This window comes from Sminthopsis crassicaudata, chromosome 1 (assembly GCF_048593235.1).
Source record: "Sminthopsis crassicaudata isolate SCR6 chromosome 1, ASM4859323v1, whole genome shotgun sequence".
Classification (NCBI taxonomy): domain Eukaryota; kingdom Metazoa; phylum Chordata; class Mammalia; order Dasyuromorphia; family Dasyuridae; genus Sminthopsis; species Sminthopsis crassicaudata.
In genome coordinates this window covers 362,098,851-362,119,066 of record NC_133617.1, presented here as the reverse complement: position 1 = coordinate 362,119,066, position 20,216 = coordinate 362,098,851, and positions in this window count along the sequence as shown.

The window sequence follows — 20,216 nt, the reverse complement described above, 5'->3', positions numbered from 1 at the left end:
TGGCTAAATTTTGAGCCCCTAAATACAATCCTAAATTTTGAGAGAGAAAAAAAATCAAATGGACCACAGAGGATTACTCTCATCTAACATTCAAAACTAAAAATAAAAAAGAGGCAGTACAGATACATTTTGAGAAATTCTAGGTTGACTCTGTAGCAGAGTAAGAGAATATTCCTAAAACCTTCTAAGAGATTCTTTGTTGTTATAGTTTATTATTTGATCTCTCACAATAAGCTAAAAACCACAGAGAAAAGATATTTGAGGTATCTGGAGGCAGGTATACCAGAAGCACAAAGGGCAATGGTTTTATACTAGTTTGATCTTCTAATACTTGACAAAAATATGATCTCATGAATTTGGAGGGAACTTTCCAATAATGGTAATAAACTCCATCTCTATACCACACCCTTATTAACATCCTGTATCACACATCTATCTCTTACTATACATTTGATATGGGAGTCTACCTCTTATATCAAGAACAAATCTGTGTCCTGAGATTGCAAGAATACTTAAAAGAGGATTCAGGATGTCCATCTAAATGGACAAGGTGACCTTCTGAGGAAAAAAAAAGAAAATATATAGCTTTATTTCTGGGAGAAGTTTAAGGGTAATTAAAAGTCATTCAGTTTCCTAAAGGTAACTCACTTTTCTCTCTCCTTCTGTTCAATTCTGGTACCAAATCATGATTTGAGAGTAGAGTCAATGTAAAGAACTGCTTAACTATACATTCAAAATTGGAAGGGAAAAAGTGAAGTTAAAACTATGTTAATAGTTTTAATAATTAAAATAGTTAATAGTTAAAGAGTGCTTAGGGATGAAAGATAAGAGGGGGATTGTAAGGATGAAGAATAGTTTTTGGAAAAGTAAGACAAATGGAAAAGTGTAGGTTAAAATGGACCTCTTAGTAATCTAGGAGAAGCTTGAGTTTAATAAAAAAATAGCTTTGAAATTTCTTGAAAGCAACCCAATCTATTCTGCTCTTCCTTCCTAATTCTGGGCACAACTTAGTATTTTTTTGTATCATATGTCACAATTACACATACTTATGAACAAACTCTGTAGGTTATCCAACTTCATAACATTATAGTCATTATTCATCCACTTGGTCTCTCCTATATGGTTTCCCAAGCCAAACTCTTTTGATCAGATACAGATATTCATATTCTTCTGAGGCTTGATATAATCAACTATAATGTAATCCATGCACAGGAATATTTGATTGAACTCAACATACAGAAATTCCTTCATTTTGGATGCTTTATCAGATCTATAATAGACACTATTAGTGACCAACTATCTCCCTTTTTTATGTTATGCCTAATGTTTATAATCAGAACTATTGAATAAAGTCACTTATAATATCTTTCAAATAATATTAAATGATTTTGATGTATGAATAGAAGACATCTTATTGGAAAAGAATCTTTAAAGTGATATTTAGTTTGTCAAAATCAAATGATTTTTTTCAAAAGTCAATAAATAAGAAGAGTAGAATCATATATTCTCTGTATTTTCCCCTAAAATACATAATTGCAAAGATACTATCTGATGTGTGCTTTATAGAGTCCCCATGCTGGGATGACAAAATATACCATCTGGTCTAGTTCTCTGGAGGATCTCGGGGCCAGGCCGAGTCCTTGGTCTTAGTGAAGGAGTGATGAGGTGAAACTCCCATGGATGGTCAAGGATAGTATCTGTTTATTCCCAAGTTCTCTCACCCCTGTATACATACCCTAATATCGTTATATAACCAAAGCAACACTGCCATGTGTGCTAACTATATACTGCACAGTCAGGATGACATAAACAACTTGTTATTGTACATAGTTTGCCACCTGGTATCACTCTGCTTTAATTACAACCCAGATCGTCACCACCTCCTGACTTCTCAGGAAGGCGGAGAGTCCTTAGGGAAGATGGGGAGAACCAGACATTGTCGGCAGGTTCCCTCTGAGCTGAAGTGTCTTATACCTTACCCAAAGTTCTTCCACTCTCTGTGGCCCTTTATAATAATCCATTATAGGATAGTGTTTGAGAAAGCCTGTCAATTCCCTACTAATATTCACATCAAAAATGACCTAGATGAGTATGGACATAAGTTTCAAAAAAATTTATATAGAAGAATATATTAATATATTATAGAATATAGAATATATTAATAAATATATTGGTTGGTAGTTGTCAATTTTAATTTTCTTAGTTACCCTTTTTCCAGTAAGATCTAAGAATTCACCGCCCCCCTTCCCCATGCCTATGTTAACCTTCCTTCCTTCAACTCCCTTTCCAATTCCTTAAAAATCATGGCTTCTCAGCACAGTTCTCCTTTGTCACCACTTAGTCTAATCTAGATGTATTTTCCATCTTTTCTCTATTTAGTGCCATTTCTGCCTTTTTTTATAAGTTTATCTGAGATTGTTATGTTAAAGTTAAAATAATGTAGCTTTAAAACCAATTCATTATGATTATTTTTTGGCCGGTCTTTTCCATTTTTTTTTTCTTTCTTGTACCCTTCTATGTTCATTCTTAATTGTCCCTAAGATGACTTTGCTTAATTGGAATTCTTGCCAAGTTTTATTTTGTTAACTGACTTTCTTCTCCCCTCCTTAAATTTACTTTATTCAGAACTGTAGCAGCTAATAATCATCAACCTTTTAAAATAATATTTTACAAATAGTTTTCTATTCTAAATATGTGATATCATGTTTTTATTTTTCTCTATTAAGTAAGTCAAATTTTTGTTGACTTTTATGCTTTTAGCTCTTTCAGGCTTCTTATTTTATCTATTATTTATATCAGTTACACTTCATTACAAAATTATTGTAACCTTTACTAAGATCCTTTTGGCTATATATTTTTACAAGTCTTGGAAACACAACATTCAAAGAGAAATCTCAAAATTTGTAGGAATTTGTAGATTGAATTTGTAGGATTTGTAGATGAGTGAAATTTTTGTTGGTCAAATAAAGCATAAAAGAAAGCTTTTTCTGATAGATGTATATAATAAAATAGTGTATATTTAGGGTGAGGTCATTGATCCAATCTGCTTTTCTTTTTTTCTTTTGCCTCCTAGTTTCATTTGCAGATCAATCAAGGAGAATTTGTCAGTCAATGAGAGGAACCCCAGATCACATAACTTCTATACAGATTTTTTTTAAGTCATAGACCCCGAAATGGGTTTGAGGAACACAGACACATAATGAAAAATTCAAGTTAATAATTTAATAGTTTTGGGGGAAGATTCTTGGAAGATGGCAGAATAGATTAATAAATTTCAAGCTCTCCAGATTTCCCCCACAAAAAGAACAAATTTGCACCTCAGGGTGAACATAGACTGGTGAAAAATCAAGAGGACTTGGGACACAATAGGGGTCCTCCTGGTATAACTCAAGAAGATCTAAAAAAGACCCCAGGAGAGAGATAAACCAATATGAAATGTTAACACCTCCAGAATAGCTCTACAGAAACAAAAAGTGGGGACTCCTGGAGTTACCTAGGTGTGGCTGAAGTCTCAACAGGAATCTTTCACCTCCCAGACCACATGAGGAGTCATGGGCCTGAACAAAGGAAGACTGAGGGAAGTTCTGGTGGTTAGGAATACCAGGCCCAACTATACTAGAGAGACAGTGCTGGGTGAGAAAGAATCAGCACACTCCTGAGTGCAGAAGCAGTGAGTTAGGAATACAGCTGGCTGCGGACACTTGCAGAAGAATGGAGTTTTTGGTTTAGGATTCTAGGGTAGAGAGGAGAACTGAAGTGCAGCTAGAGGCACCATTCCCCACTCCACCAAATTAGAGGTGCTTACATTACTACTTCTCATTCAAAAAAATGAACCAGCAAAGAAGAAAGAATCCAATTATATAAACTTACAATGGGAACAGGGAAGACAAGGGTTCATCTTCCATGAAGACAATGAAGTAAAAAAGAGTTTCTACACCAAAGAATAATATTAAATGGCTCCCTGCCCAGAGAGAATTTATAGAAAAACTCATAAAAGAATTTAAAAACCAAATGAGAGACACTGAGGAAAAACTTTTTTAAAAATAATAAAAAAACCATCCAAGAAAAACAAGAAGATTATGAAAAAAGATTAAGCAACTAAAAAAGACATAAAGAATCTTAAAGACAATTATTGTTAAATTATGCAAGGGGAAGCCAGTGAAGCTATGAGAGACCAAGAAATAACAAAATAGAATATAAAGAAGGAAAAAATAGGACAGAAGGTGAAACATTTTATAAGAACAACAGATATGGAGAGAGATGAAAATGTAAGAATAATGGTCTTCCTGAAAGCTATGACCAAAAACAAAAACAAAAACAAAAAACAAAACCTGAACACAATAATGCAAAAAAAAAAAAAAAAAAGAAAGAAAGAAAGAAAAGAAAAGAAAATGTCCTATATAGGATTTATCAGCAGCCACAATAAAAGACAAAGATCTTGAAATCATATGTACAAGCAATCAAGATAACTGTGTTTGTAGCCAAAAATATCATATCCAGAAAAATTATCCATAATATTGAATGAAAAAAAATGAACATTCAATGAACTTGCAGATTTTGAGGACTTTCTTTCAACCAATAGAAATTGAACAATATCAAAGATCAATAATTTCAAAGAACTCAAAATGGACAAATTCTTTATAATTTTAGGTGGAAATGGATACCATATATTTACAATTGATATCAGCAATTTAGTAGCTTAAAAGAATGAATGGGACAAAATTGAATATGAGATGACTCTAAAAAAGCAAAACCATCTAGAAAAAGGTAAAATTAGTAATTATGTTATACAAATGAAGTGCAGAGATGAATAGACACAAAGGTATTTGGGAGGGGGGAGAGCTCAGTTCTGAAAACCTGCTCACATCAGGAATGGGTTAAATGGCAACATATATATGTGTGTATGTATGTATATGTATGTATGTATCATGAAGGGTATAGTACCTTCCAAATTTTATAAAGAAATATGTGGGGAGGGATGGGTGGAGCAAAGGATGGGGGAAGAAAACATCTATCAATAGGGGAGGTGAAGTAATATCAAAGCAACTTAAGGAGCAGAATTAAAGCAGGAGAGTTAACAGGGGATAGGAAATAAAAGTTATACAGAGACACTACAACAAAGATCAGTAATCGAATTTATTAGGAAAAAAAGATACAGATAATAATCACTGATCTAAGACAAAGTCAAACTTAAACATTCAATCAAAAGAGAAACCTATATCAGCCGTACTAATATTGTTTTAGAAACATGCGTACAAATAAATAAATGTGTACATATGCATATATGTTTGTCTGAGTATATGTAGATATGTATGCATGTTGTTCTTCATATGTATGTATATTGACATGTATATGTGTCCTGGGTCTGTGGGTGAATAGGAATATATATGTGGGGGGCAGGGGAGAGGGTAGACGTGTATGCATGGGTATGTATATATGAATATATCTGTTCTTAACTATAGCCTGCTTAAGGGAAGTGGGTAGGAGATGAAAGGGGAAAAAAAGAATAAAGTATAGAAAACTGAGCAGTAGGGAACAAAAGAACAACCTATAAGGAAGCAAAGTGAATATACTTTCTTCTATTATATATTCTTTCTTGAACTGGTAATTTATTGTTATGTAGTTTGAATTCTCCCTGATGTTCTGCTGGGCATTTGACATTGTTTTGTTTCATTTTGTTTTGTTTTCCTTGTCTGTTTTTCTTTTTTTCAATTAAGTTTTATTTTTAAATAAAAATAGAATTATAAAAAAAGAAAAAAATAATAATTTATTAGTTTTAATCTATGATTTTAAAAATCCAAACTGAAATAATTGTTTGGTATTAAATATCTAAAGTCTGCATTAGGGAAAAAAATAGGTCAAAACAAAGATATAATCCCATTCTGGGATATTCTTCTGTTTTGTTTTCTTTTTCCCTGTCTGCCTGCCTATTTGAATATTTGAATTCGAAGCTTTGGACGTGAAGAGCTCACTTTATTATTGAAGAGGCTTTCTAGTCAATATATCACAGTAGATGTTAGCACAGAACAGCATATAATCCTGAAGAGACTAAATTATCTTAAAAGACTAAATAGCTAAAGTCCTACAGTTGGTATTTTGATCATCCATAATTTTCATACATGTTCACTCTTTCCATTGTTTGTATATTTGTGGGAGAGTGAGTTCAAGGTTTATGATGTAAAGGTAGATAAAGACACAAAATTTATTTAGATTATTAAACTATTTCATTAAATGACTTTGCTTTAAACTAAATGTGTTCCCTAGTTGGCGTTATTTGTTGTTGCTCATTGAAAAGAATCAATGACATCAGAATGGTGATGTCTTATTTTTTTTTGTTAAACCTTTTTAATTTTCAAAAGATATTCATGTATACTTTTTCCACATTAACCTTTGCAAAACCTTGTGTTCCAATTTGCCTCCCCTTCCCACCTCTCCCTTAGATACCAAGTAATCCAATATATGTTAAACATAGTAAAAAATTATGTTAAAGTAATCCAATATATGGATATTTACATATTTATATAATTATCTTGATACACAAGAAAAATCAAATCAAAAAAGAAAAAATGAGAGAAAAAATACAAGCAAACAACAACAAAAAAGAGTGAGAATGCTATGTTGTGAATCACACTCAGTTCCCATAATCTTCTCTCTGGGTTTAGATGGCTCTCTTCATCACAAGATCATTGGAACTGGTCTAAATCATCTCATTGTCAAAGAGAGCCATGTCCATCAAAATTGATCATTGTATAATCTTGTTATTGCAGCGTATAATAATCTCCTGGTTCTACTCACTTCACAGCATCAGTTCATGTAAGTCTCTTCAGGCCTCCCTAAAATCATCTTGCTGATCATTTCTTATAGAACAATAATATTCCATAGCATTCATATACCATAATTTATTCAGCCATTCTCCAACTCTTGAGCATCCACTTAGTTTTCAGTTTCTTGCCATACAAAAAGGGCTACCACAAACATTTTGCACATGTGGGTCTCTTTCAGGAGGGTAATGTCTTGACTTGGATTTAAGTCATCTAAGTCCAGTGGCAAGACATAATTTAGGACGACTATAGATAGCCCTACATACAGTAAGAGACCTTAGTCTTTTAAAACTAAGGTCTTTCTCAGATCTCAATTTGTTTGAGGCAATACCTGTTCAGTGATTCAGTGATTTAAGGCTAAGTAATAAATGAGGGAAAAGATGTCCTTCTTCACCTACTCAAAAAAAAAATCAATCTGGAAAGGATTTCTGGTCAGAACAGAAATAATTGTTATTTACACTCATTCTGAGTCATCAAAACCCAAATAATGACCAAGTAAGGTTTCTTAGGGGATTCATGTATTAGATAAGATCTGGATGCTATATCTAAAAAATATTATTCATACCACTACATACATTGGACAAATCAGTTCTAGAATTGATACCAATAAAAATTAGAGCTGGAAAGCAGGAAGGAAATGTGGGGTGTGCTCATGCCTGAGAATTTATTGTCACATTAATGTTGTTCTACTAGTAAAACCAAGAAACCAAGACCCTAATTACAAGAGCATTCAAGAGGAATTTGTTTGAAAAGAAAAAAAAAGCAACACTGTAATTTTGCTGACAACCAGTCTGTAAGTTACTGTAACAGTCTATTAAGAAAAGAAAAAAAGGAATCAACCTGCTATTTTCATACAAGGAAAAGGAGATTTCACTCTATTGCCAGTATTTTGTTTCCTTCTATTTGAGGGGAAATAATGATTTCTTAGTGAGTTTATTTGTATAGACAATGATTCTGAAGCAATCTTCTACTCCTGTAGTTAGGGCAAATTCAAGCATTAGAAAAAATAAGAGCTAGAAAAGATGGTGATTTTCATCAGCTATCTGAATAACTATTGACTGATTTTTATTTTTACTTTCATTCATATCACCTTTGGAGTTGAACAGCTATGGCTCTGTGGAACTGAACAAAGGCTAATGCTCACAAAAGGAATAACTAGCATATATTAAATGGGTCTGTAGATTAAAGTGCAAAAGTGCAACATATTGATAGAAATACCAAATTAGGGGTCAGAAGATCTGGGTTCAAGTTATGACTCTTTATCTTACCATAATGAGTTCAGTTGAGTCAAATCTCTCCATTTGTTAAATGAGGATCATTTTATTGCCTTTCTTGACTCAGAACTCTTATAAGTATTAAATGAAATTAGAGATATGAAAATTCTTAGAAAGTAAAATGCTCTCTAAAAATGTGAGTATTGTTGTCATAATTAACACAGAGAAGGAAATAATTTCTTACCTTGTCATATTCAGGAATGCAAATATCTTTATATGGGAAAAAAATATATTGATGGAGGCTGAGTCCCTGCTTCAAAATTTGAGAGGGTGACATATAAACATGCTCATGGAAATTTAAACTCATTATCAGTTATTGAAAGACACTAACTATTCTAAAGGAAGGCAGGAGAGCTTCATTCAAATAAACACATAATTATAGTTAACAATGCTGGCAGGACTTTAACTAATTAATATGTTCATATTGTTCATGCTTGGGCTGATAGAAACACTATTATTAATGATCAATCTGGGTCATTCAATAGCATGTTGCTTAGCATGGATCATTTCTTAAACCTTAACATATGACCTACATGTACATTCAAATAAATATTAGCATATATACAAGCATGTGTGTGTGTGTATGAGAGACAGACAGAGACAAAGAGAAAGAGTCAGAGACACAAAGAGAGTCAGAGAGATAGAAACAGAGACAGAGAGAGACAGAGAGAGACAGAGAGACAGAGACAGAGAGACAGAGAGAGATAGAGAGAGAAAGAGAGAGAGAGAGAGACAGAGAGAGAGAGAGAGAGAGAGAGAGAGAGAGAGAGAGAGAGAGAGAGACAGAGACAGAGACAGAGAGAGAGAGAGAGCTAGATGATGCAATAGATCAAGTGCCAGACCTGAAGTCAGGATAGATCTAAATTCAAATCCAACCTCAGACATTCACTATCTAGGTGACTAGGTGAAGATCTGATAAAATTTTAAAATAAAATTAAGAGGTAAAAGGTGGAATATATTAAGGGAAAGAAAGAGGTGGAATGTTGTAAATTATCTATCTTAAAAGAGACAAGAAAAAGTTTTTACAGTGGAGGGGAAGAGGAGGAATGGAAGGGAGTGAGTGAACTTTACTCTCATCAGAATTGGGGAAGTAGGAGAGGAAGGAAATATGGGAGGGGGGAAAGTGATAAAAAGTATTAAGCTATTATTTTGCTCTGCAAAGTCAATCAGCATGCATTTATTAAGCGTTTACTACATACCAGGCACCCTGCCAAGTATTAGGTCCCTGCGTTCAAGGAGCTCACCGTCAAATCAGGGAAACGTGCAAACAGCTGTACCCAAACAGGGATACATTGCAAATATTTAGTAAAAGGAAGATTACTACATATTTAGTAAAATATTACAACTAGGATTAGCTAAGTGGCGCAGTGGATAGAGCACCAGCCTTGAATTCAGGAGGACCTGAGTTCAAATCTGATCTCAGACACTTAACACTTCCTAGCTGTGTGACCCTGGGCAAGTCACTTAACCCCAGCCTCAGGTGGGGGTGGGGGGAAGTTTATGGTCTAGATCCATTTAAAATGAATCTTCTGTACTTTCTGTTGGGAGAAATAAAGCTTGTATTGTATCTCATAGCATCTTTGCCTTAGTACCTGCATGAAAAAAGATGACCTTTAATCTTATCTGTGGAGACCCAGAAATAGGCCAAATCCTAATGTCTTTAAGGCATCCTTCAAGAGGATGGGGGAGGGAGAACAAATTAATAAGTGAATATTCTGATGTCCCCATAAAAAGAATGAAGGAGGGAGAATGAGCACAAAGAAATTCTAAGATTGAAATCATGCCATATAAACCCAGAATTTTGCTTCTGGATCACAGGTTACACCCAACTCTGATTATGTTGTTCCTCTGGTGAAGAGGCAGAGAAATTTTACAAGTTTTTCCAAGCCATATCAACCTTTGTTTCCATCCTTGGTGACTAACATGCAAAGATAATCAGAGTTAAATCTAACCTGTCCAAGCTAAGATTGGCAATCATGACTTAAGTTTGAGAAATTAAAGCAGCAAAAGGCTTAGACACTCTTAGAAGCCTCATGCCTCAGAAGCCTTCATGTTCATGAAGTTTTTCTTCCAAAAAAAGAGAGAAGGGAAGTAATAAGTGTTGTGGTCATCAAAGAATATCACTCCCTAGAAACAAATTTACTATAATTTAGTAGACAGGAAATGACTAACTAAAGACAAATCTGTGAATCACTTAAAAATCAGCTGTTTGTGAGCATCCAGACTATCAAATCAAAATAGCAAAGGTTAAAAATATTTTCCCCTCCCTGAGGCTGGGGTTAAGTGACTTGCCCAGGGTCACACATCTAGGAAGTATTAAGTGTCTGAGACCACATTTGAACTCAGGTCCTCCTGAATTCAAGGCTGGTGCTCTATTCACTGTGCCACCTAGCTGCCCCAAAAATTATTTTTTAAAGTAGAAGAAAATATAAACATTAGAATAATTGCAAGAATGCCAATTTGACATATTCAACAATTTATATTCTCCTTTCCCTTAAGAAAATGGGAAATTTCAAAAAGTAAAGAATATCACTGATCGTCACCATTTCCTATAGGAGTTTGCACACAAAGTTAAATAGTTTCCATAATGAAGGAACAAAAGGTACTCATTCACCTGGAACCAAAGAGCAAATAATTGATCTCCTTGCCAGAGAATCATGGCAACCAAGGGAAACAAACTTCTTTATGTCACACTTCAGAGAAGAACAGCCAAAGATAATATTATTAAATCCAGAAATGTCGCAGACTAATGGAAGAAATTACAAATATGCAGAAAGTTTAGCATGAGATCCAACTGAGATTCAGAGATGAAATTGCAAGGAACATAACATCCCCTTTCCATTGATGGAATTAATATTTTGACATTTCCATAACAATATATTTTCATCATTAATGACAGTGGAGCCACAATACTTAAACCCTATTACTTCAGTCTCCAATAAATCATGCAAAAGAGTTGAAACAACCCTGTAGTCAATGAAGTTAAGAAGATAAGCTAAATGATATCAGGTATATACTGATGAATATTGCTCTAGAGGTGACTCAATTTTGAAAGCCTTGGAGAATCATTTTCATATATATACATTTTTTAAAATTTTCCCCCTTACATATAAAACTCCTTTCTTCCTCACCTCCATCCCCCTTTAAGAAGACATGTGAAGTTATGCAAAACATTTCCATAAGAGTAATGTTGTGAAAGAAAATATAAATCTTTCCTCCCCCCAAAAAAGAACACATCAAGAAAAATAAAATTAAAAAGTATGCTTCAATCTGTATTCAGACACAATCAGTGCTTTCTCTGGATATGCATAGCATTTTTCATTATAAGTCCTTCGGAGCAGTTGTGGATTACTACAGTGCTGAGAATAACACAGCTGATCATTCCACAATATTGCTTTGCTATGTACTTAGTGCATTTCACTTTGCTTAAGTTCATGAAGGACTTTCTAGGTTTTTCTGAGAGCATCTTCATCACTTTCCATAGAACATTAATATTCATTCCATCATAATCACATACTACAATTTATTCAGTCACTCCCCAATTGATGGGCATCCCCTTAGTTTCCAAATTCTTAGCCTTGGGAATAAAGCTGCTATAAATATGTTTATACATATATGTCCTTTTCCTTTTGGGATTCATGATTAGCACTGGGATTATTAGGTCAAAGGATATGCATGATTTTATAGCATTTATCAATTTGATCATTTATCAGTTGGAGAATGGCTCTTCTTCTTTTTATATATAAATTTGACTTGGTTCCCTAAACATTAGAGAAATGAGCCTTTCATCAGAAAAACTTGCTTCAAAATCCTTTTCTCAATTACTATTGATAACTGAATTGCCCTCCTGTTTATTCTATTCTCTCTCCCCTATCACCCTGATCTGCCTCAAAAGTACTTTGCTATTGCATACACCCTGTCCCAACATGCCTTCTCTTTTTATCACTTTCCCCCCTCCCATATTTCCTTCCTCTCCTACTTCCCCAATTCTGATGAGAGTAAAGTTCACCCACTCCCCTCCATTCCTCCTCTTCCCCTCCACTGTAAAAACTTTTTCTTGTCTCTTTTAAGATAGATAATTTACATTCCACCTCTTTCTTTCCCTTAATATATTCCACCTTTTACCTCTTAATTTTATTTTTTAAGATATTATTCCTTCATATTCAACTCATACTTGTGTATACTCCTTCTAAACTGTTCTAATGATGAGAAAGTTTTATGAGTTATAAGCATCATCTTCCCATGTAGAAATATAAACAGGTGAACATTAAATCCCTTATGATATATCTTTCCTAATTGCTTCCTTATGCCTCTCCTGAATTCTGTATTTGAAAATCAAACTTTCTATTCAGCTTTGGTCTTTTCATTGTGAATGCTTGAAGGTCCTTTATTTCTTTAAATATCCACCTTTTCCTTATAAGGATTTTACTTAGTTTTGCTGGGTAATTCTTAATTGTAATTCTAGTTTCATTTCTCTCTAGAATATCATATTCCAAGCTCTATAATCTTTTAATGCAAAAGCTGCTAATTTTTGTGTTATCCTGACTGTGGCTCTGCAAAAATTGAATTGTTTCTTTCTAGATGCTAGCAATATTTTTCCTTGACTTGGGAATTTGGCTATAATATTCTTGGGAGTTGTTTGGTGTGGATCTCTTTCAGGAAGTAATCAGTGGATTCTTTCAATTTCTATTTTACCCTTTGATTCTAGAATATCAGGACAGTTTTCCTTAATTTCTTTAAAGATAATGTCTAGAATCTTTTTTTGATCTTTTTTTTAGAATCCAGATTTTCATGTAGACTAATAATGTTTAAATTATTTCCCCTGGATCTATTTTCCAGGTCAGTTGTTTTTCCAATGAGATATTTCATGTTATTTTCTATTTTTTCATTCTTTTGGTTTTGTTTTATTGCTTCTTGATTTCTTATAAAATCATTAGTTTCCATTTTTTTTCAATTCTAATTTTCAAGAAATAATTTTCCTCAGTGAGTTTTTGTACATTCTTTCCCATCTGGTCAATTTTGCTTTTTAGGGCATTCTTCTCCTTATTAGCTTTTTGTATTTCCTTTTGTGCTGCTGTCAATTTTCTTTCTATTTTTTTCCCTCTCTTACTTGAATTTCAAAATATTTTTTCAGTTCTTCCATGACCTTAGAGCAATTTTTATTTTTCTTGGAAGTTTAGATGTAGAAGATTTGACTTTGTTATATTCTTCTAATTGTGTGTTTTGATCCTCCTTGTTACCATAGTAACTTTCTATGGTCAGACTCTTTTTCTGTTGTCTGCTCATTTCCCCATCTTATTACTCAGCTTTTAAGTCTTTGTTAGAATAGGGCTCTGTTTCCAGGATAAGAGGGTGTACTGTTTTTAGAAATCCTTCTAGGGACCTGACCACAAGCATTCTTTTCTGTCCTGGAATTGGAAGGAGTGTCCCCTCTTCACTGTGGCTATAAGGTCTAGTGCCCTAAAGCAACAGAATACTTCCTCAGTGCCAGTAAAGAGACTGCCTGTGAACTGAGGCCTCCAGAAGTCTCTGCTGCCATCTATGTTCATGCCCGCTCCTGGTTTAAAAGGCCCTCTCTCCTGCCAACTTTTCTAAGTTTTCTTTGGTGTCTCTGGACTGAGAAGTGTAGAAACTACCAGTACTGATGCTGATTCTGAAGCCCAAAGCTTGCTCCTGTTTTTCCATCCCTAGGGCTGGGGCTGGGATTGGGGCCAAGGCTAGGGTCAAGGCTACATGGGCCTGGCCTACACTGCAGCTGTTTGTTATATTCCCACTCTGGTGCCACAGATCTTTCCCGCTTTTACTTCTAAGTTCTATTTGGCTGGAAAACATTCCACTCCATCTTTTTGGGTGTTCTGATGTTCTAAAATTTGCAAAGAATCATTATTTAAAGGAATTTGGAGCTGTTTCAGGAAGAGCTTGGCTAATCTCTACCTTTACTTGGCCATTTTGACTCCTCTCCTGGAAAATAATTTTTCAAAAGTATAGGAAAAATAATCCGCAATATTATTACTCCCAAAAAGGGCATAAAGAGGACATTAACATCTATCATCCCATTTTTATATTTCTCATCTCTATAAAATATTCATGAGAGTGATTTATATGTGCATCAAAACTATCCTTGATAAAAATATGAGCACGGACAAGCAAACCCCCACAACTGGAATATGAAATCTCACTGTTTCATGTTTGTCAACTACCAAAAAAAATTTTAAATAAAAATTCTGTCTCAATATTTCTCCTAAAACCCTTTCCCTTCTCTTTTAAACTATACTTTAGGAAATAAGTTATATACTCTTTATGAATAAAAATCTATTAAATTCTTTGAAAGTGTAGCTTTATCAGGATTCTAAGCTAAAAGGTACCTTAAAGACCATCTAATTCAACCCATTCATTTCAAGAGATTAGTTAAGCAAGGTCCAGAGAGATGAAGAATTTTCACAAAAAGCCAAAGAGTACTAAATCTGGGCATAATTTAAACTCAGATTCTCAGATTTAAAATGTCATGCTCTTCATAATTTCATTGGAAGAGGAAGAAGGAATGCATTGTAAGCTTTTTTTTTCTCTGTATGGGAAAGTTTTAAGCACTGAGTGTGGAATTTTGTAGAGATGGGAAGCAAATGAAACCAAATATGTAGATAATGCTTATTAACCTACTTTGAACATAATTTGAGTGAAAAAGAGGACTCAAAAATTAAACAATGTCCACTCTAAAAGATAAATCCCTTAATAGTTACTATGGAAGTATAGTCCATAAGAAAGCAAGTGTCTTAATCTGAGACTTTATATAGCACTTAACTTAGATTCTATTTTACCTCTAATGGTATTAAAATGGTCAGCTCATACGTGACTAATCAATAGCTATGCCTGTAATTCAGAATTGTCACCTTTATGAAGTGTATAATTATGTGTTTGTTCTTATTAGGTCTTAAAATTTTTAGAGCTTGATGGATAATTATTTCGCTCACTTGTGGAAAGGCATTATATTGAACTGTAAAAATGTAAATTAGTACAGTTTTTTTTCCAACTAAGAGTCTGCCACAAAATGAAAAAGTGGGTACCAGCAGAGGAGAAAAGCAAAGATACAGGTGAGAGGTTAGACCTAAATGTGGATTTTGATATACTTGTGGCCATCCTCACTTTTCTAAGGTTATAATTACTCATTTCAGAAAAATCTGTAGGTCACTGGCAAAGTCAGCTATGGTGTATGAGAATAAAAGGTAGTACAGTAAATAGTACGTTAGTGATTTAGTGAGAAAACCTGGTTCAAAGCTTACCTGTAATCCTTACTTTCATCCATTCATTCAATAAATATTTATTAAATATTTATGTGCACACACTTTCAAGATCTCTCTTAAGAACTTCAGAACTGATTGTGTACTTCAGAACTGATTGTGTGACATGGGAGACACTAGCACAGGACTGCCCAGCATGGTGGGCCTTCATTTGGAGAAGTTGCTGAAATCTATAAGCAAAGCAAAGTTAGCCCAAAAGAAATGTGAGATGTGCAAAATTAGAGAAGCTACCCCAAATGTTCAGAGGGACTATTTGTGTCCTACCTGAGGCAAAGCATTCAGAGCCTCTATTAGTTTGATCAGCCATGGTCAGGCACACTGTAACTTGACTTCAACATAGTAATGACTTTTTGGTGCTCTTTGAAAACGAAGGGATTCCATCAACTAACCAATGTGCCTTACACTATCTTAAGTACTATTATATTATTAGTGTGAATATAATCAAATAATGACAATATCCTATTAGTGGAACCTTGACCAAGCTGCTTAAGATGCTTTTCTCAGTTCTAAAATAAGGTAGTTAGCTTCTCAGGTTTCCACCAACTCTAGGACATGACCTTAAAAAGGATGTCAAAACAGCTACTTAAAAGAGAAAAATTAAAGTCAAACCAGTCACTGATATCACCAGAATAAAATCAACATTAGTTTGACAAAATTAAACATCTGACAAAAAGAAGTACTAAAGGGACTTTGTGTGTGTGTGTGTGTGTGTGTGTGTGTATTTTCTTGAAGAATTTGTGCAGACTTTTATTTATAATCTCTCTGCCTGAAATGCCTTTCCTCTATTCTATCACTACTTATTAAAAGTCTTTCTCTTTCCAAGTTACTTTATTCTTTTTTCTACTATAGATTTTTCCTAATTTATATTAACATATTAATAACTACTTTTTAAGTAGCCATTCAATCTCCATGCTATCATCTAATTCACATCTAATGCTACCTTGAGATTGCATTTGGGAAGGTGTGGTGTCTAAGACTTGAGGAATGAAGATTTCACTTTGCTTTAGTCAGACAACCGCTATATTATAGTTTTCAATTCTGTGTCCCATTGCTGAATAAACCAGAGTGTGAAAAGTAAGGCAAGCAGGGTAATGAAATATTTCAAATTTATGCCAGATGATTAAGAGTTAAAAGAATGAGAATTTTCATCCTAGAGGAAAAAAAACCCTTGAGGTAGAATATTAAAATTATCTTCAAATGTTGGAGAAATTGCACATTATGTATATTATTCTACTTAGACCAGAGAGTTGGGAGCAGCAGGCAGTGAAAAGTTTGAGGAAATCAAATTTGAGATTTATTTCTTGATGACTAGAATTATCTAGGAGTCAATAGACTTCCCAACATTGAAAGTATACAAGCAAAGGCCTGACGACATCTTGAGGAAAATATTTGGAAAGCAGTTTTATTCAGGAATGCTTTAGTCTAAAGACTTCTGAAAGTCTCCTCCAATTCTAAGATTTTGGGATTCTGGAACAACAATTTTCCCATACTGAATTCTAAAGGATATCTCCTCTAAAGCCTCTCCTATATATCCTAGTTAAGGGCAATTTCTCCCTTCTCTGAAATCACAGAAATTTTTTGTATCACAAATCTAAAACTTGATAGACATATATAATAGATGTATCATAAAATTTATAGCTGAAAGAAAACCTTAGACATATATTATTTAGTCCATCATCCTTGTTTTATTAAGAAGTAAATAGAAGCCCAGAGAGAAACTATTGTTTCCCCAAGGTCATACCCCTCTGAAAATACCAGAACTGATAATTCTCATCTAAGATCTCTACAAGATCACCATTTTTATCCATGAATAACTAAGGTCCCCAAAAGTTCTTGGCAAAAGTTATATGGAATCAGAACTGAGAAGCAACATCATTTTACCATATACCTGGACCAGTTTTATTTACATTGTGTTGTTTCCTACCTTATACTTTTATGGATGATTTATCTTCCCTTTTAAACTAGATGCTTTTTGAATTTGTCATGAAATCTAGCATAGTGCTATGCACATAGTACTCAAAAATAATTTTAGAATTAAGTTAAATTACTATTTATTTAGAGAGGTGGCAAATTCAATAGGGAATAATCTAAATAAGATCATAGGATTTAAAAATGGAAGGGACCTTAGAAGTGATCTAATCTCATAAACATTCTCATTTTACAGAGGAAAATGATGAGATCCATGGATAAAACAATGCCAAAGACTAGAAATAACAAAGATTTTAAAAAAAAACACCACTTCTAAATTCTTGCTTTTGGTCATTTTAATTACCAAATGATCATTCCATTTAAAAAGTAGCTTTATTTTTTTCAGACACAAAACAGAAACTAAAGGAATGGGATTTTTAATTTTTTTGTAATTTCTTAGACTAGAAAGTAATCTTCTTAAGGGCAGATACTCTGCTGTATTCATTTTTCCCAGTCATCAAATATTTGAAAAAATAAATGAATAAAGACTTCCCATTAGTTCAGGTTTCTTTACTTCTGTAATCTTCTAATCTACTTCTCTCTCCTTCATGAATTAGAGCCAAGACTCCTTGTGCTCTATTTCTAGATAATATTTAAAAAACATTCTATTTACATTTGCTCAGGCTGCCCTCCATGATTATGATATAGGCCCTTCTCATTCGCTTTGCCTATTTGTTGTGTTGAACTTCCATAGTACTCTCAAATAAATGTATTTTTTCCTTCCTCAAATTTTGGGATGAATTTACTGTATTATGTTGATCGGGGGTTGAACTTTGTTTTCATTTCTAAAAGTTGATGTATTTATGTGAAAGCTGTATTTGAAAATATCCAATAATTTTTGCAATTATTTCATCTCCCATTGTCCTCTGCCCATATCCCAAAGAATCTCATTTCTTTATTAAAAGGGGAACACTCCACAGTTTAAAAAACTCTATGATAATGTGTCTTTATTCATATAGTGCAGGATATCTGAATTGCAGGGACAGGATCCAAGAGAAAAAAAATTACCTTTCTAAAATAGCCCTTATAAACTCAAACCCATAAATGATTATTGAATGGTTTTACATGGTATCTTGGCCCAGGAAAGAGAAGATGAAACAATAGCCTTGTTCCAGACTTAAGAATATCTGGATGTAATCTCACCTGGAATTTTGTCTCTACCAGACACTAAGAGAAAAAATAAATATAGTAGTATCCTGCATATACAATTTGTAAATATAGCTCTACCCTCTTTGTACTCAGTATTATTGATAGCTGTTGAAAACCAAAAATTGATGCAACTTTGTCATTTTCTTTTACTTGTCCTGTGTGTTTTGTGATGCTCCAAATTGTAGATCTATAGATTCAGGCACGCCAGTATCTCATCCTAGCTAGTTACTGTGACTATGTTTGTCCATTCTTTCCACTACATCACTTAGTTGTCTTAAGATGGGGATAATAATAAAACCTCAGCATTGTTGTGAGGCTAAAATAGATAACCTATGTAAGACATCTTGCATTTTTGAAGCTTTCTATATATATTTAGCTCTTATTATTATTATTGTGCCATTATATTGGTGTATACAATGAAGATTTCATATGCATAGGCAGATAGGTCAGTAGGTAGAAGCGACCTCAGAAATCCTTGACCTGAGCAGAAATCAACTCTATTTCTGACAACTGGTTATCCAAGTTATGCCTAAGTACCATAGAACTGAGAACTTTTTAACCTACTCCAGTGACCCACTCCATTTTGGGATAACTAAGCATTTCCTTACATAAAATCAAAATATATCTTTTTAAATTCCCAACTTTCATTTTAAGTCTACCTTCTGATGTCAGCCTTAACAAATTTCCTCCTTCTAAATGAAAGCCCTTCAAATACCTGATTATTGTCAGCTTATCATATTCCCTAACTCTGACCAGGAAGTCTCCTCTCTAGACTAAATATCCTTAGTTTGTTTGTTTGTTTTTTGTTGTTTTTAAGTTAGGTAAGATTTTATATAGCATGGTTTTGAGTTCTTTTAATGTCTTGGTTGTTTTCCTTTAAATATGCTACATCTTTTCAATATCCTTCCTAAAATAAAGTGGCCAGAATTAAACTTGATATTTGATATGTGCTCTGATGAGTGCAGAGTATAGCATAACCTTAACATCCTTCATCAAGGCCATTTTTCTCCTATTAATTCAACTTGAAATAAAATTGACTTTTTTTAGCTACAATATCACTTTGACTTAGAATGATCTTGAAATTCATTAATATTGCCATGTCTTTCTTATATGAGCTTTTGTCTATCCATATTCCCTGTAAACAGTACTTTTGCAATTAAATTTTTAAACATTTATCTATATGGATCCAAAATATGTAGAGACAGATTTTGGAAAGTTTGAAATATTAAATATAATATATGTATAATATAATAAAGTAAATATGAATATAAAAATAAAATTTATCCTAGAGGCAAAAAAAAGCCATTGAAGCTTCTTATATAGGATAGTAATATGTCTAAATCTATGCTTTGGGAATATCAATTCATAGAGAGCAATTAGAAAGCTAATACATTAGTCTATGAGAGTGGTATAATGACTCTCAGAGGTAATCACATGAGTAAAAAGAAAGGAAGAAATGGTACAAATAAAAGGTGCTAGATTGAGAATCTACAGGATAACTGTTGATTAATACTTGATTGTATCTTTGATATGTATTGTTTAGATTCAGCAAATGATTTTAGTTTGTCAAGATCTTTTTTAGATCCTCATTCCATTTTCTAGCATTCTACTTTTTAACTTCAAGTAATCCACAAAGTAGACAAGCACAATATTTACTTCATTGAGGCATCACTCAGTCACTGTGAAAAGACCATCGACTGTGAAATCAG